This window comes from Globicephala melas, chromosome 14 (assembly GCF_963455315.2).
Source record: "Globicephala melas chromosome 14, mGloMel1.2, whole genome shotgun sequence".
Taxonomy (NCBI): domain Eukaryota; kingdom Metazoa; phylum Chordata; class Mammalia; order Artiodactyla; family Delphinidae; genus Globicephala; species Globicephala melas.
The window spans coordinates 25,808,795-25,828,603 of record NC_083327.1 but is presented as its reverse complement, the minus strand read 5'-3'; the positions used below and the strand labels follow the sequence as shown (position 1 = coordinate 25,828,603).

The window sequence follows — 19,809 nt, the reverse complement described above, 5'->3', positions numbered from 1 at the left end:
AAAGCATTGTAAACATCTTGGGAAAATAATAACTCAGATATTCAAAATTTTGTAACATTAGCTATGTAAACAAAATGAAAACAAGTTTTATGAAGATCATAAATATTGCACATTTCAATTCTGTTAATTTTTTTTCAATTCTGTTAATTTTAAGGACACTGTTTCCCAAATATAAAACAGGAGTTGGAAACCTGTAAGAACTTCAATAATTGAGTCTCTGTTCTGTGCCCTTTGAGGGCTAGTGATAAATCTGATAGGTGGGGTTGTTTTTGACTTCCCGTTAATATTTCCTCATTAATCATTTGAAAAGAATTAACAGTGCCAGAGGGGAAAGATTTTTTTCTTTTTTTCTTATTCTTATTTACTATACAAACAGCCGTTTGTTTCATTTCAGTTTTATTCAGTGATTCCAAATTGGTCAATAAAATGCTAATGATTGCCAACATACTATATTTCTCCCTGGGAGATCATCATTTAATTCTAACAAATGCCAGTTGGATACTTGTTAAAACAGCAGGAACTAATTCATAGATTCGAGCTAAATAAATAAAGTTTGATTGCATATTTGTTCCACTCAGCTTTGATGACTAACGCTGTTAGAGAGGTGCTTCGTATAAATTACCTTGGAAAGGCCTGATAACCAAGTCTCAGCGATAAAACTGACATGATAAAACAGTGTTGTGCGTCTAAGTATCACCTGTTTGTGTCCCTGTAAATGAGCATTAGCTCTTGAAACTCACCGTCTGAAATTCTAGGGCAGCCCTAGAATTTCAAGCCCCATAATGGAGACCTTCAGGAACCTACTTTTCCAAAGGGTCTCTGTGTTAGCCCACCCACTCCCAATTCAAAAATCCTGCTAAGATTAAGGATAATCCTAGAACATTACAAGATGATTTTAACTACCTTAACATAAAAGTGAGTTGAAGGAAATAATGTTCACTTTGAAATAGACTTTCAGAGGTGCTCTACTTGAAGCTTCTTTTGATTTCTTGGGGAAATCTACACTTTCAAAAATTCATCTTTGAATCGACTTCTAGTAAAACATTTCTCAGGGCTTGCTTTTGGGGAATATGACCACTGTCTTATTTGTGTTTAGCTAGCATGATTTACCCTCCAATGTAGTCTCTCTGTCTGTTATTTACATAAGATCAGCAAAGTGTCTATGTGTTTACCCTACTAGGGCCTTAGTTTGTAGCTTCATTTTACAATAGTCAAAAAAGTACAGAAAACCAAAAGCTCAGTTGTTTATCTTGATGTTTTACCAAATATCACATAAGAAACAAATTATGTGTAACTTTTCTTTAATTTTTAAAATTTGGTGTAATTTCTTTAAAAGTTATCAGGATCACAGAAGAAAGTTTAGGTAAATAGAAAAGTGACAGGTCATAAATCTTTTATTCGGAATTGAAGAGAAAAGAAACTGAGGACTTCCTGTAAGTAACTTTAATAGATCCAATAAGGACATGGAATGATTCTCTGGTTGCTGGTTATTTTCTTTTTATAATTGCCAAACAACGGTCTTTATATAACCTTCCTTCTCCAATATCACTAATATTCAGAGAGAAGATTTTTAAGCAGGTTCTTTAATATAAAGATTCACATTTAGCAATACTTTTGCCTAGAGACTGTGTGTTTGTTAGAGATCAAACAGCTTCTAATCTCAGAATGAAAACTCAAAGAAATAGACAAAAACTTTACACAGGGCTCTTCTTGACATAGTAAGCAGTTACAAAGATTTTAAAGTTGCAGTATACACATTGAAAAAAGGCTCTAATACTTCTTTATTGTATGTATGAATTTTCTGTTATTACTAACAGTATTTGATTAAACTGTTGACTGTATTTTTAAATTCCAAATTATGAATGTCAGCAATGTTATCACATTCATGTACTTCTATGTAGAATGATTTATCTCACCTGAGGTGACCAGCAAGTTCATACTGATGGCATCCCCAGGTGATGGACAATTACTATGTTACTAATTAGTTAAAGATCTCTTAGGTTATTCAAATATAAAATGGTGGTTTAATATGTATTTGTGTACAGAATCATCATACCTTGTTTCTTTGGCATAATTTGAAGGAAAGGATATGAGCTATCTTTAATATACATCTGAACAACAGGGATGATTCTGAAATAGACTTGACTCAGAAACCATTAAAGTTTTTAAATGGAAAAAAATGAGCACAGGCAATAAAGTGTATAAGAGAAATAGAGAACCTCTAGAGAAAAGTTAAAAGGCTAAAATCTGAGAAATAAATGTTTATTAAAAGGTGACAGCTAACTGACTAACAAATGTATATTGAGCATCTTGTGTATGCAGAATACCATGCTTGACCCCAGGTCAGTAATGAGTTCTTTACACTTGTGGGTAGATGTGCCCAAGAGATAGTCATTTATCAATGCGTTAACAGTTTACTTGTTATTCTGTAGTGTTGGGGAGAGATAAAAATAAAACCACTTTTCACTTGATGCTCCAAATAATGAAAAGTTAAAAGGAAGAGATCTCCTAATTCTGCTTATTTCTACAGGCCACATAAAAACTCAGAGGCTGGGTTCCTCCTCACACAGTGATTATGCACTCACTGTGTGCCGAGAGCTGCTCTATGCTTTAAAACACCTGCCATTAGTTGAGTACCTACTGTGTGCAGACAATGTTTAGTGCTTCATATGTATTAGCAGTTTTCGAAACCAGTTTTGGGTGTACCTATTTTACAACAGATGACTCCAAAGTTCAGAGAATTAAGCAAATTACTTGAGTTTACAGAGCTATTGAGGGGATGAGGCAAACAGGAAATCTCTGTCACCCCACAGCTGATAAATTTTCTGCTAAATTCCAGAGCCACCTTTGAGGCATTGTGACCTTGATGACAAAAATTTACCATTAAGGTGTTGGGTGAATCTATACTTGTAATCTCACCATAATATTCAATTAACCCATCCACACTTTGACCAATTACCTTCCAATACATCGAAATGCACTCTTTTTCATCAGACACAAATCATCATGTTAATGTAACAGAAAAATTGCTAACTGGTCTCCTTTTTATCTACACCTCCTTTTTTCCCCCTGGGATTTAAGAAAACCTCTAAAACAGTAGTTTATTGGTGTTTTAAAATCTCAGTGATACAAGTAAGTCAGTGATGAGAATGAAAATAGTTTCCATTTAGCTGTAGTTCATAACTTCTTTCTTTTACTCCCATTCCACAGAAGACTTTATATAAATTTAATAATTCACTTCACGTAAGACACTTTATTAGAGGTTAAAATCACTTGGGCTCAAACTAGACCCGACAAGATTAATGGTGCTAAAGAATATAAATAAATAACTACAAAATGTTGATGTTGTAATTAAAGGGACATGATAGAGCAGATATCAAAGCTACCTTGAAAACAACTTATGTCTAGCTTGCATAAGAAAAAGTATGGAATGTCTACTATGTTCCAGACCCTAGTAGGTAGTGTAAATAAAATGGTATAGTCCCCAAACACATGGAGCTTACAGACATGAAACAGATTTACACAAATAAGTATAAAATTACAGCATTTTATAGTTCTAGGAAGGAAAGAATACTGAGAAAAATAATAATGAAGTAAGATTGAGATATTATAGAAAAACTCATAGAAAATAGCATTTTAGGTAAGCATTGAAGGGCAAGTTAGAATAGACAGGTGAAAAATGGGAAGGGGAGTGTGCTAGGCAGACCCTCTACTGCAAAGTGTTTAGTACATTTAAGGAATTGAAATATCTGTTGGAACCTTGTGACTCAGGCAGAAACTAGAGCAAGATGATATCATTTAAAATAAGCAATGGCCAGACTCTGTAGACTTTAGGCCTAGCATATTAAAAATGGGTACGTCATAGTAAGGGAAAGATATTAAGGGTTTTAATCATGGGATTGAGGTCATTTGGTTTAGTTATAGCAGGGTCACAATTTAATTAAAACAACATTACAAATGTGCATAAAAACATATGTATTATGTTGCTTGTTTATAGGTTCTCATATTTGTCTTTGATTTCCTCCTATCTCTTACCCATGGATCAGCATGGGGTGGAAATAACTAAATTCTTGATTTTACATAAAGATTAATCAGATGTGATAGTTAGTTCCTTTGATGTTTTAATCTTTCTTGGATAAAACACCATGTCTCTCATTAGGCTTCCCTCTCCACTCCCTGACTCTCTCCCTAAGGTGTCTTTTGGATATTTCCAAGGTGCAGGATAGCTGGGTGCTATCATGGGGGTGGGAAATGGAGAAAGAAGTGATGTTATTTTCAGATTCTCCTCTTTCTGTGGATTCTTCTTCCCTCCTGCACCCCTACACTCTACACCCAATTCCCCAGATCAGAAAGGAGCAAGTTTTCAGGTTACTTCCCCTGTGTCAAACCCTCCTAATACCAGGAAGCAGCACTCATTGCCACACACGGAAGGGGAGTTTTTTTCAACAATTAACAATTTTTAAATTATGACATGAAGTTTGTATAATGTGTAACGATTTTCCAGAAGAAAGATGAAGTGGTTTGCCCTATAATGGCAACAGAGGAGATAGTGAGAAATGAAAGAGTAGATGGAGGTCCACAGTGATAGATAAGGGGAGACAGAGGAAGGAAATGTCTAACATTGTACCATACATCTTAACTAAATGAATGTTCCCCCCAATTCTTCAATATTTACTTATTTTATGTGTTTAAACATATTTAAATTGAAATCTACCATATCAGGAAGAAAAAGCATCCTCTTACTAAAATATATAAGGAAATTTTCTTGTATTAAGAGCTTTGGAAAGACTTCTTCAATGCTATTCTTCTGATTTCATTTTTTTTAAACTTATAATATTTGGATAACCCATTCTTCCATGGCTGACAAGAATAAAAGATTGTCAACTTTGATGGTGCAATTACTAAGTCCCAACATTTTATCTTTACACTCTTATTTGTAATCATGTTCCCCCATTGCTGTTTATGTGGACCATGGTATCATGATTTGCATGTAAACTTTATCTAAAGTTGAAGAACTAAATATGTTATTTTCTGTCACCTAATAATTCAAATTCTAAGAGAAATTACATTAATACATACATTCAGATGTATTATATAGGATGCCAAATACAGATAATAGAAGGTTAAAAACCTCCATATTAGGTTAGTCAAAAAGAGCTTATTGAGCGCTTATGTTTTAGGTAGTGTTCTAGACACTAGAGCTATAACATGAACAAAACCAATTAAAGCCCTGCTGTCATGGAGGTTATAATCCAGTTTGAGGAGACATGTAATAAAATGAATTATTTTTTCATATTAAAAAGTAATAAGTGCTTTGGATAGAAATAAACCACGGAAGGTGATGGAGAACTCTGGGTAAGGACATAGTTGCAATTTTAAACAGGCCAGCCCAAGAAAGTTCTCATTAGGAAGTGCCGCTTAAGTAAAGATAGAAGGTTAGAGTGCAAGCCTGTGAGTTTCTAACAGAAGAAGGTTCCAGGAAGACACGAGCAAGTTAAAAAGTCCTGAGAGGAGTGAGCCTTGGGTATGATGCAGGGAGGCCTGTGGAGCTGGGGCAGAGCAGAAAGAGAGGAGGTCACCGTAGCAAAGAGAAGCTGGATCAGGTAGTGCTGTGTGCACTGGACAGGAGTCTCCCTGCAAAACCCATCTGTTCTGCCACTGTCTGGAACACACAGACATGCTAAGAGTGAATACCAAAACCTAGCTATGCAATTTGAGTGAGTTTAATAAAAATGTCTTTCTTTCAGAAAAGACAGATTTCCATTTGTCTCAGCTAGCTTTTCATTCAAATTTTTGAAAGGTATCCATGCACCCAGCATTATATTAGTCTCCTAGTGGGTGAAAAATACATCATCCTGGTCTTTAAATGCATTGATAGTTACTCTCAAATTTGGGGTCATGAAAAACACCTGGTAAGCTTGCTGAGCATTTATATTATAATGTCCAATTCCCAGAGATACTGATTCAGAAGTTCTAGAATGGGAACAAAAGTCTTTATTTTATTAGACACTCATTTACTTTGGAGTTAGTCTAGGAACCACAGTTTAAGAATCAGTTATCCAGCTGGTATGTTGTACCTTCAAAATAGTAACAGGTTATATATCTTCAGAATTGTATTTCTGCTTAAGAATACGTAATTATAACTAAAGAACTTTTGAGTCTTTATTAGTTTAATACCTGTCCTTCCAGCTAGAGGAAGTTAAACTGATGAAGTTTATACCTGCTAGATACTTCTCTGTGATGTAGAAGGCAGGATAATTTGCTGAGAGTAAGAAGGAACGGAGGAAAGGACCAGGAGATTAAAATGTAGGAAATGCACACGGCGTACTACAAGACAATGATGCAAGAAGGAAAACCGCCCTAAAATAGCCTTCCTGAACCAACCATCTGTACTAGGTTCCCTTGCACAGGATTCTCATAAAATCCTCTCGTATCTCACAAAGAAGCGTGTACAGTGCATTAATGAGTAACCAGAGTTTTAGACAAGAAAATAATTTGCCCTTGGTTATTCAAGTAGAAAAAAAAAGGATAGGAAAGCTGAGCTTCAAACCCACGTGCATCTACTTCCAAAGCCATGTTCTATTAACTGTACTTTCTGTCTGCCTCCGGTATAGTAAAATAAATTTCAAGAGTGACCCTAACTGTGTAAGGAAGTTTTTACATTGAATTTTTAAACTCCATTCTTCACATTCCATATACTGGTCTTTGTCCTACTCTTCTCTAAGCCCATTTTCATATGACAATATAGTTCTTTAAAGATAAGTTCCATGTTGCTCACATCTACTATATCTAAGACTAGTTCTGAGGTAGTTTTGGGCTAATACAGCAGTCATTAAATCTTCCCATAAGTTCCTAGATCTTTAATATAGCTGAATGATCTTGGGAATATTGCTGAACCCCTGAATTTCATTTTCCCAACCTATGAAACTGTAAAATGAAGATAAAAATGGTACTAACTCATAGTTATATATATACTATATATGTAACTATATATGGTGTATATATCTACACACATATATGTGTATGTACATACATATAAAATGTAAAAAACTTTATACAGTGCTTAAAATTGTGCAGGGTACATGGTAAGACTAGGTGAGGTATGTATTATAGCTGTCATCATCACCATCACCTGTGGTTTACAATGATACAGAATTGACTCTTTAGCATGTGTTCCTTGTTTTCCACGTTACATTGCTTTAAGTAAGAATTTCTCTTCCTTAATTAAAAAATATAAAAATAAAGCCTATTTATACCACACTCATACTCACCGAAGAGAGCCAGTTCCCATTATCTTTACATTGAAATAAAAATGTTTCTATGTGTCTAATATAATATGTAAAAGTATTATCATTCTTCATAGACTGTAAAGTATAAACCCAAAGAACTGAATAGGGGTCCTAACTCATTTTCTATTTTGATAATTTATAATGAAGCCTTATAATTTGCCTTGGAAATTTTTCTAAAGGTGATATTTTACATTTAAACCAGAATGGAGCATACAGACTCCTCTCTCAGGAATTACTGAGGAAAAGACTCCCAGACCTGGGGAGCAACCCAAAATGATAACCTTTACCACCTGGCAAAACAATTCTAAGGTTGTTTCCCAGCCCAGACTGATAAACGACAATTGCCCTTCTCTTAGCCAGGTGACTAACCAAGTGAACTATAGGACAAAGAATAGCTAGAATTTACTCCCGTTAAAAGAGGCTATTTGAAAAGGTAATTTCAACAGCAAGGGTGGATTTGTAAGAGTTTCGTGTAATGATAATTGTATATAAAAATTAAGCTCTAAAGCACAAGTGTAAGAAATACTTTAATGATTCAATAGAGAAAAATTACATCTTAATTTAATCTGAGAACTATTTCTAGACTGACACTGATGCTGAACTTCTAGAAAACACACTATACGTTCAAGTAATTTTTGAATCTTGTTAAATGCTTTTTAATGATGATGGGTTCTTTGAATCCAGTGTAATATAATGTTTCTTTCTATGTTTAGATGGTGATGATATGACAATGAAAGATAGGAAATCATATTTTACTCTTTTTTGCTATCAAATTCAAAAGAATTTGGTTGTCTGAAAGTAATGAATTAAAGGGAACATTTCCATAAATTATAAGGAGCAAAAGTGAGCTACATTAAATTGATTCTCTATAATTCTAAAAAAATGAAATGATTGATTTTCACATTTTAGTATATTAACATATTGGCTTCAGGTGGAACCTTGTGTGTGTGGTGGGTGAATTATTGTATTTAAAGAGAAACAAAAGTACAAGCTATAAATAAAATTTTTATTGTTACTGGTATACAATAAAAATAGGAAAATATTTTTCATTAAAATTGATGCCTTCCAACTTTTACTATTAAGGTTTCCTTTTCAACTCTGTATGGAGATTTCCAGTAAGGGGATAGAATTTATTTTATTTTATTTTATTTTATTTATTTTTTTGTTTTGCGGTACGCGGGCCTCTCACTGTTGTGGCCTCTCCCGTTGTGGAGCACAGGCTCCGGACGCACAGGCTCAGCGGCCATGGCTTACGGGCCCAGCCGCTCCGCGGCATGTGGGATCTTCCCGGACCGGGGCACGAACCCGTGTTCCCAGCATCGGCAGGCGGACTCTCAACCACTGCGCCACCAGGGAAGCCCCTATTTTATTTTTTGATGTGTTTTCTGATATTTATTAAAATCGTCTCAGACAGTGGAGAAGAGTATTTAGCTTATTCTCCTATAATGTCATTTACGGTTCAGATATAAGTATACAATACGGTATACACATCAACCTTTGTCTTTACTCCATCTGACTCTGCTTCCTAATTAGAGGGAGGAAGTCTGATTGCCCAGAATATTTCATTCACAAGGCGAGGATGCCTTATTTCCCTTTCCAGTGTTAGTAGTATCCTCTCATCATTGGGTAGCACTGGAGAGTGTAACTGAAGACAGAACAAGGGGAAAACGTACATCCCCATCAGCTTTTACCAAATTTCATGTAGAGTGGTGTTTGTCCTTCGTTGCCATAGTTGCACTTTCTCAAAATTGACTGTATATTTGGATCCAGGATTTTCACCATGAAAGAAGGAAGATACAAATAGGGAATGGGAACAGAGAGAAAAATTCTGAAGGGCAACATTAGAGGAATAAGTACAAGCTGTGCTTGCTGGGAAGTTGAGAAGCAAAAACACCCATAGCCGTGAGCACATTTGAGCATATTTTCATCTCCAACACACTATCTCCCACTAAAAAGAATCAAGGAACTATGGAGAAATGGTTGCTTGAAGGGCCATGGAGGGAAAGTACAGTACTTTATAGTGCTAGAAAGTTTTTAAAGTGCTCGAAAAACAACAGAATCATGTCAAAAAGATAAAGGGCTCCTAATGGCTAAATCTTGAACAGTTTGAACATCAAAACAAATAGTGATGTTAATCAATTCTGTATTAAAAAGAAAAAGAATCTGTGTCCATGCTGATACTAGAGAAGAGAAAGCTCTTCCTTATAATAAAATGGATAAATTATAGTCATAAAATCCCTTTTTAAATCATAGAAATAAGTGATTTGGGGGGAAAATCATCAGTGCATGCTAAAACTAAAAATGTTTGATGGAAAATAGATTATTTATAAGCGTCAGTTTATGTCATAAGTGATTATTTATTAATTACAAAGAAAATGGTCACTTTTTAGTGGAGAAGCCTGGCAAATATATACCAAATGCCACCAAGTTAATATCACCAAATAATGGGATAAATTGAAATCATGTGTCTCTGGATGTGAGGCACTGAGAAGGACAAGAAATCACTTGTATTCCTGATTCCTGACAAAAAAGCATAACCTGTATCTATTTATGAGGCAACAATCAGAAAAAAAGTTTCAGAAACATTCAGAAAAATCTCTGGCTACTACTATTAAGAAATGCCAATGTCATGAATGGCAAAAGGTTAGGAACCATTCCTAATTAAATGAGACTAAGGAGACATGAAGGCTGGATTAGAAGAAATTCTAACAGAACTTCAAGACACTTGGCAAAATTTGAATATAGGTGGTATATTAAATTATAGTACTCTAAGATATTAAAATTCATCTATTTTATATTTGCATTATATATAAAATAATACCCTGTTGTTTTAGAAGATAAACATACTGAAACAATTAGGAGTAGACAATTATGATATCTTTAATTTACTCTTAAAATTGTTCAGCAAAAATACGTGTATACACACACACACAAAGTAAATGTGACAAAAGCGAACAATTGGTGAATGTGAGTGAAGAGAATAAGTTTATTAAGCATTCTTGTAGCTTTTCAATTCCTTTGTAATTTTTTAAATTAAAAGTTCAAAGAAAGATTGAAAGAACAAAGGGGTGGGGTACTTTTCGTTCATCCTGAACCGTACTATATGGTACATTGCCCAAAGGTGGGAGTGGAGTTGGTCAAACAAAAGTTAGACACTTTGGGGGCTTTCCGGGTGGCTCAGTGGTTGAAAGTCCGCCTGCGGATGAAAGGAACACGGGTTCGTGCTCCGGTCCGGGAAGATCCCACATGCCGCGGAGCAGCTGGGCCCGTGAGCCATGGCTGCTGAGCCTGCGCATCCGGAGCCTGTGCTCCGCAACGGGAGAGGCCACAACAGTGAGAGGCCCGCGTACCGAAAAACAAAAAAAACATTTTTAATCAAGATACCATAAATACCCTCTGTCCATCTCCCTAAAAAAATGTGTTTTCAATAAAATGTTACTCATGTACATGATAATTATTAAAATTTGCAAACATTTTCTCATTTTGATGAACTCTACTATTAAAATAATAATTACTTTAAAACGAGAGGGCATAAGAGTTCCTAGAAAATTTGTAAAAATGAAAATCCCTAGCCACAATGCCCCCAAACTCTGACTCAGTAAATGTGTTGTGGGTACAGGCATCCGTATCCTTAACAAGCACTCAGGGTGATTCTGAAGCAGATCATTATAACCTACCTGGTAAGATACACTGAAGTGCTTTCAAGCTTCCTCCCACGGGAAGCCAGCTGAGTCTGGTTTTTGCCTAGGAGCAAGTGCAGGCTGTTAGCAAAAGATTGAAGAAAGTCTTTTTCTAAAACCCAGGCAGCAGCCATTCTGGAGCAGCAAGGAAGAATCTATATAATTTTGGTTTTATGCTCTAAGACTGAACATTTAATTTCTCCCGCCCTTGACAAAACATTTTGAACATTTTCCTTACTAACTCCTCCTCCTGTCCTTTTCATGGCTAGATAAAAATTAGGATTTAAATGTATATTAGAATTTACAGGCATTTCCTTTTTAGCAATTAAAAATATAGAAAATTGCAAATAATAAACACCTGCCATTTAACTTTTGACATTTTTGTGATTTTTTTTCTTTATTAAAAGTTTGTTTTCTGCTAAAGTTGAAATTCCTATTGTTTGGAACTCCAGGTCCCATACCCTTATCCCATTCCTACCCCCAAGAGCTAAGCATTATTTGGGATGCATTGTAAAAATCTTCTAGTTCATTTTCCTTACCTTTATATATACATATTTGCTCATAGAATATATATAGCTTTTTGAGTGTTTTTCTTTATTTACATAAAGATACCATATCATACTGGGTGTTTCTCTTCGGTATTTTATTTTGTCAGTGAAAATATTTTTTAGTCTGTTCATGTTGATAAAGATAACTCTAGTTCTATCGACACACATTTAAGAGACATGTAGCTTAAAATGATACACTGAGAAGTCTAATGTTAAACAATTTCTATTGTCTCACAATTTCCATGGCTTAACCTGAGTGCTTTATTCAGACTCTGTAGGCTTAAATAAACGTTTCAGTGAGGGTTGTAGCCTCATCTGAAGATGTGGGACTCTTACATGCTAATGTAGCTGTTGGGTCCTTGCCGTTGTAGGGTTGAGATTGAGAGTTCTCTTCCATGTGGCCCCCTGCATTGGCAGTTCATAGCATGGCAGCTTAATTCTTCAAGGCCAGTGTAAGCATCTCCTGGCGTGTGTGTTAGTAAGGCTGAGACTTTATTCAGGCAGTCCTCTCTTCGCAGGGTATGGTGGGGATATAAAAATGACAGTGCAAGCTGAAACCATGCAGAAAAATCTTAGCAATCAGTGAGACATTACAATTTTCATTACTGTTTTCTGTGGCCTTAAATTTTTGTCAAAACATTTAAAAATTCTCTTATTATAGATTGAAAATATATAGAAAAAATTTTAAATAGTAAAACTAAAATATATCTAGAACTGTAATTTCAAACAGTAGAAACATTCAGAATTAGTGTTTGATTTCTTTGTTAAAAAAAAGCTAATTATGAGTAGCTTGAACAGTGCTCACTTTCTTCTCATCCCATAATTTATTAAATGGAACGAGCATCTTTTCTATGCCTTGGTGAAATGTCATAGGCCTTTCTAAATTTGAGTTAGCCTCCAACACTTTAACCTTTGTACCTTCAATATCATGAGATGGCTTCCAAGAGTTCCTTTTATGTAAAGTGTTCTACCAGCTTCTTCTTCTGGACGTCTCCATCCTTTCCATCCCAACCACTCCATTTATGTTGGTAAGTTCACTTTTACCGAGTTCTTCAGGGTGCATCTCCTTTATGGTCACTTGTAATTCTGTACCATTGTTGTAAATTATTAAAAGGATTACCGTCCAAAATTGACTTGTCTCATCACCATTAAATATTTCACAATTATTATAACTGCCTTAACCAATACTTGAAATTTGGGTGCACATTTTACAGCTGTACTCTTATCAGCTCTAGTAGCTTCACCAAACAGCTTAATTTTAATCAATTTATACTACTTCTGAAACAATGAAACCAAACTTTACTGGCAGTAAAAATTATTCCTTCATCCTCAGTAATTATCTTCTTTTTTTTCAATGAAGCAACTAAAGTCAGTGCTTTGACCTGAATCTACACAAACTGACTGGGATTTTTTGTGTGTTTATTACAGCCTTCAAAGTGGAAGTAAAAGCTCCATTCCTTAGTGCAATTTAAACTGAAGATATTGAAACAACTTTGCCTCTTTTTTTTAATAGATTCATGGTACTCTTTCAATATCATTGAAATACCATTAGAAAAAGTAACTTCATGCAGGGATAAGTCTTGTCCTATTTCCACTTTGCTGTCTCCATATTCAAATACTCTAATCAAATCAAATTTTACTCCCAGTGTTTTCATTTTTCATTTCTTTCCTCTACATTTCTTTGTTAGTCAAGTCCCTCTATTGTTTATCCATTTCTGTGAAATGCTACATTTGTTGTTATTGCAACACAAGGAGATAATACAACTACATGCTTTGTTGTAAGTGCATGAAGTGACTAACGTGTGTAGTGAACAACTATGAACAGACTTTGAAAGAAAATCAGTGATTGGTCATTGATCATGATGTGCATCTGTTATTTATAGTTATATGTAGACTGAAGAACTAGAAGCAAAATTTGTATATTTGCAAATACAGTTAATATGCAAGTATATGAAATCTGGATGATATATTTGGGGGACTGGTGATAGTTATCTAAAGTATGGTAAATGAAATTTGTGCATATCAGAACCATGCTAAGCAATGACTGTATATTGTAACCTAGTCACAATAGTGACATTCTATCATCTTTTCTATTGATTAGACACAAGTGACAGGTCCCACTCACACTCAAAGGGAGGGGATAATACAGAGCATAACACCGGAGGGGGAGGGGTGGTGATCATGAGGGCCATCTTAGAATTTTACCTACCATAGCATTTGTAATTTTATTGGATTCTGCCTAATTCTGTGGCATTGCATGTTCCCACCGGGAGTATATGAGGATTACTGCCTCTCCACAGTTTCACTGAAACTATTATCAGATATTTATTTTTGCCAGTTCAATAGATTAAAAGCCCTATCTTTGATTGAAATTTCATTGCCTTAATTTTCATTGAAATTAAATATTTTTCATGTTTTTAGCCAATCTGCTTTCTCTTTTGAATTACCTATATTCATTTCTTATTTTCCTATTGAATTGTTGATATTTTTCATTTTGCTTCTTAGGAGTAGTTTATATAGTCTGGATAGTAACTCTTAGTATATTACATACAATGAAAATTTATCTTCTCAGTCTAGTCTATTCCTAGCTTTAATTTAGTTAATCATGTCTTTTATTGTATAGAGGTTTTAATTTGAATGTATTAAAATTTATCAATCTTTCCCTTCATGCTGTTTCAAAAACACTCCCCAAGCCCTAAACCAAGGTCATTAATATTTTTCTTCACAAAAAATAGTACCAAACTATGGAATTTACAATTGATTGCTAAACCATGAAAATTACTCTAAATGTGTTTCAATAACTAGTTTAGATTCTAAATAGACAAAGTTAAAATTTAATATCAAAAGCAAACATAAATATAGGGAGAGTTCAAACAAATCATTACTGCTGCATTAGTGGTATTTTCAAAAGGATAAATAGTGCATTCTGAAAGCAACCCCTTCCAACAGGACATGGGTAGAAGATATCAAAGACAATTTCAGATTCGGCAAAAAAGGAATATGACTAAGATATCTTGGCAAATTTACACCTAAATTTAAATGAAAAGTGCTATTATTCATTTTTAAATATCTCAAATGCATTAGAATGGCAACATTATTATAAAAACTCTGCACTACAAATTCAAAGCTTGGCCTCTTTGGTCTGAAGCTTGGCCTGAACAATTTATTTTCTAGAATATAAGGTCTGTTTTCTTCTTCTTTACAAGTAGGCTAAAACAAAAGCACTTCAGTTAATAGGAAAGCCAAAGGATTGAGTCTTTTCATCAAAACACAAAATAGAAATGCTGTCAAGTTAGAGATAGATCTGTTTATTTGTATAAAGATAAATTAAAAATGCATCTGTAAAACAAAGTCAGCTTTTTTGTAGTTGGCTTTCATCTGAAATAATCTAATGCAAATAGGAACACACTTGTATACTATGTGTGTTTGTTAATTAGAAATGGCTTTTAAAAATAGCACCCCAAATGCCCATTATTTAATTTCTGACAACTCCTCAATCTCACCAAGGTTTTGTTAAAATTGTCATTATATTACTGGGTTGCAGTTCTCTTCTGTTTCTATGAAGTGGTTCTGGAACAAAATATTTTTCTGTTTTTAAAACAACTTTAATTTGTTTAATACATACTGTTTCACATGGAAAATATGCACACCCTTGAAAAGTCTATTTCTATTATCTACATGTTCAGTATCCATGTGCAAAGAGAACCCTACAATTCAGCAAGAAACTCCACAAGGATCCTCTTAACCAATCCAGAGTCAGGATATCTGGTCATCTGGTCAGAGTCAGGATATCTGCAGAGTTTTGCAGTACAGCCTGTTGCCTTGTGGATTGCAGTTTATTCCCTGTAGACAATGCATCAACATCTGAAAACTTGAAGTTTTAAAAGAAAAAATTTTCAGGCATATAGACTCCTACATCAATCTCCAGATGGTTTCAGTGCATTTTAAAATTTCAGTCTCAAATTCTCTGTAGGATTTTCTATCTTCTTAATTCTTTAGTCTAAGAAGTGTTCAGTTGGGTGTTTTCTGTTTGCTCTCTTTGAATTTCCCTTATATTTTCATAACCTTTAATAATAACCACTTATTTAAAAAATCTCATTAAATGGCAAAAGCACAGGTGGAAGTTCTCTTTTATAAGGTCTCACACAGTCTTCCATGGCCCTGAGAGATGTGAATGTCTGAGGAATGTATAGACATTGGTTTTATGTTTGTACATTCAAATAGCACATTACAATACTGTAGAGAATTGAGACAAGCCCATTGTATTTGCCCCTCCAAATCCACCCCCCTCTTCTTCTCAGGGGAGGGGGAGCGTGACCTAAAGGGACTAAATAGGAAGGCTCCTATGCCCTGGATTGTCCAGTTGTGAAGGGCCAGTGGAAATCCCAGCAGAAGATGAAAGAGGAAAGAAAATGCATTGAGGGTATGTTTTTCCTTGGCTCCCTTATAACAAGACCAAAAGTCACTGCTCCTGGCAAGGCAGCCAACTTATACTTTTTGCGAGTTCCTGGAACTGCCTTCCCCACCCCGTTTCAGGCTGAGGGGTGGTAACAACTTGGCAGTTACTAGCTCTGTGTTACTCCACAATTCTCTGGGTACCCCTACAATCATACTTTTGCAGTAAATTGCTTTTTTGTAAATAAACTTGTCTCAAATTATTCTATTTTAAGTAGACCATGTTTTTACAGGGGATCCTGGTATACTCACCAGGATCTAGAGAATTAATGATTCTCTAGACCAAATTCTAAATATATTTTACATACACACAATTTTTCTGATTCAATCATCCAGCAGCCACTAGCAGCGCGACAACTGTTTGGAGTCATTCTTGACATTTTTTTTAGTGTCTAAAAGGAACCTTGAGAGAGTGTGATAGTGTATCCAGGTTGTGCCTGGACCAGTCACATGAACTGAAGGGGCTACTATTTTCTCACACAGATTGTGGAACAGGGAAAGACAGACTGTGTGCTGGGAGTGAAATACCAGGGACCAGAAGAAATACTTGAGTTGTGCGTAAATCGTTCGCTAGAGGAGCCACAGGGATGGCCAACCCTCAACAGAGATTACATGAGCGAAAGAGAAAAGATGGCTGTGAGACGGGAGAATTTTAGAGAGGAGTCCTGCTGGTGTAAAGTGCTAATGAGAGTCCCCTGAAGGTTCTGGTCTGAGGGGTTCAGATCACTGTGTGAGAAATTTATGTGGACTGTGGATATACTGCTGAAAAAAATTTCACCAAGGACTTCCTGAGCTCTCATAGTTCTGAGAGAACAGGAAGGGGAAGATAAGGAGGTAACATGTGCTTTCTATAAGGAATAAGATCTGCCAGCTGGGCTGTGGTGGTGCAGACTTGGGGAACAGGAAGTGGTATTCATCCTTGAAGTTTGGTCTTCCATCAAGGCAAGAGTCTAGGGTAGAGTGGGATAAGCAGATACCCTCCCATCATTTGATCATGGGCCTCATAACAGTCAGGTCTTGTACTAAAATGTGTTGACTAGAAAGAAAACACCATCTCCCAATCCCCATTTTTTTCCTTTTTTTTTGAATCCTATTTCTAGTATATTCCTCACAACAGAGTTGACTAACAAGGACAGGATCAGTTCTAACCTAACTTCCGGGGGAGTGCCTGTGAGGAGCAGGGGACAGGAAACTTCTCCAGACAGAAGTCACCAGTCCAAGGGAAAAATTCTCCCCAAATGGCCTCACAGTTGGCTTGGCCAACACTCCTAGGAATAGAAATTGGGGGTTGGATTAAAGGAAGAACCTTTGAGTCTTGAGTTGGTAGAGGCCTGGATAGTGATTAAATATCATGTCAATCTTCCCATTGACGTTTTTAAGAAGGAACATATTGTGAACCCATTCAATGAACAAATATGGAAATATCATGTGAAATGAGCAAAGGATTGTTCTAGGTACAAAAAATCCTGCCTCGCAGCACTTAGATCTAGTGTGGAAAGACAACAGACAAGATTAATGAGTCAGCTATGTCGTAGGTCAGGGGTCCCTAACCCCTAGGCCTCGGACCGGTACCAGTCGGCAGCCTGTTAGGAACCGGGCCGCACAGCAGGAGGTGAGCGGCGGGGGAGCGAGTGAACTTCCTCTGCCGCTCCCCATTGCTCCCCATCGCTCGTGCTACTGCCTGAACCATCCCCCTGACTCCCCGTCTGCGGAAAAACTGTTCCATGAAACCAGTCCCTGGTGCCAAAAATGTTGGGGACCGCTGTTGTAGGCATTATTGGTGATAAGTGCTAAAGAGCAAAACAAATTGAGAAGTGGTCTAAGGAAAACGTGAGGGAGGGAGACGTGTGGCAACTGGGAGAAGAGGGTGCTGTGCCCAGAGAGCAAGTAGACTGAACAGAAGTCTCCTGTTCCAAGAGCAGCGCCGGGGCCAGTGCAGCTGCAGTGGAGTGAACCAGGGAGAACAGCAGAAGAGGTCAGAGAGCCAAGGGGACCTAGACCCCGTGAGGCCATTGGAAGCACTTTGGCTTTATCATGGAATGAGGTGGAGGTGATGGAGGGTGATGACAAAGGAGGGATGTGATCTGACTTCAGTTTGGGCAATGTCGTTCTGGCCGCTGGGTTGAGAGGTGACTGAAGGAGAGCAGTAGCTGAAGTAGGAGGCCAGGGAGGAGGCCACTGACTGAGGGCAGCCAGAGGCTTGGTGGCTTGGGGGAAGGTGACAGCAGGGAAGGGAATGAGGTCTGGTTCAGTTCTGGCTGTGTTGTAGAGACTGCAGGCCGTGATGACCTGACCTTACCCTTCCTCCTATGCCAGAGAGAGCCTCCACCACACTGTCTGCCCCACATCTTGTGGAAAAGCAGCTCAAGTAGATTTGCTGAGGGCCAAAAATATTCACCGGTTGAAGAGGAGGTATTTCATACAAGGAAAACCATTTTTTCTTAGAGGTAGCCTCCTCTTAAGTAAAAGATTTGCTTTTATCAAATTTGTATTTCCTTATGATGTTGAGAGAACTAAATTTATATATAAGTAAATATATATAGCATTATATATAATTTATATATAAAATAAATATAGCATTATATATAATTTATACATAAATATATAATATATAAAATATAGCATTATATAATTTTTATATAATATATAAAATGTATATATAAATACATATCACATACAATTTATGTATATTTGTATATATCATTATATATAAATACATATTTATATGTAAATATATAGAGATAGATAGCTTTCAAAGGGGCTAGGGATGGCTAATGATCAAACTTTTGTTTCCTGAGTGCATTATGCTAATTGAGGGCTAGGGCTAAAAGGATGAGAGTACTGCAGGGATTTTTCCTAGCCTAGCCATGTAGACATCTTCTGCACTAGCACTAAAAGGCATAATGCTGAGGCTCTCCAGGGTCCTCTGAAAATATGTCAGATCTGAGGAAAGCATTGGCTCCAAATCACAGAAAAAAACAAAAAAACCCAAAAAACCTGCATAATGAAAAATAAATATTAACTTTTAGTTAAATGTCTACCAATGTAGACCCTCATGTCAACAATTGTATTAATTGTCAAATTTTGAATTCTAAAAAAAACAGTCATAATATATGAGAACAATTTAAGTTACCTCTTTTCACTTTGCAAGAATCCTTGAGTTAACATGATTAATACAGCACAATCAGAGTCAATTGTAATTTTAAAAGTCACTTCCAGCTAAATAACTTCAAAAGCAAAGTTATAACAATCCTTTCAAAATTGTTTACTGCAAAAAGTCACTTAATGTGTTATTTGGATGTCCCACTAAGTCTGAGAAGGGAGAGATAAATGTCTAATGGGAGTCACAGGGATCTTTGGAAGAAATGGGGACACCAACCAGGGAACCTTCTTAAATGTCTTAATTTTCCCATGGAGTCCTCAGTGAAAAGTTTAATGTCTTATGGAGTTAGGATACACCAAAATGCTAATTCTGCTTCAAGGTAGGATTGGAACAAATCAGAGACTGCTAGGAAGAAAAAATTCAGTCTGTTTTGCATTGAAATATGCTAAATGTTGACTCTGACCATTTTTAAAAAATAAGCTAAAAAGAATAAACAGATCATTGTTTTGGAAAAATGTTGTAAACTGAAGTTTTGATTTTAGTTTGCAAAAGGTATGAATTATGTTCAAAAATTTTTGTGGTATGTTTATAATTTGTAGATTATCTGGAAGAAAAGAAAATAAAGCTTACTGCTTTAAAAATGAACATGAATTCTTAGAAAAGGGAATGATAAAAATGAATTATCCAGAAAATTTTCTCTGACCCCAAGCAAAAGAAGAGCCGTAAACTACAGC

General features: G+C 35.9%; 1 pseudogene; it reads right to left on the bottom strand.

The window, feature by feature from the left end:
- Positions 1 to 17,638, bottom strand: part of LOC115854740 (activator of 90 kDa heat shock protein ATPase homolog 2 pseudogene) — a 50,747-nt pseudogene extending 33,109 nt beyond the window's left edge.
- Between the last annotated feature and the right edge of the window lie 2,171 nt (positions 17,639 to 19,809).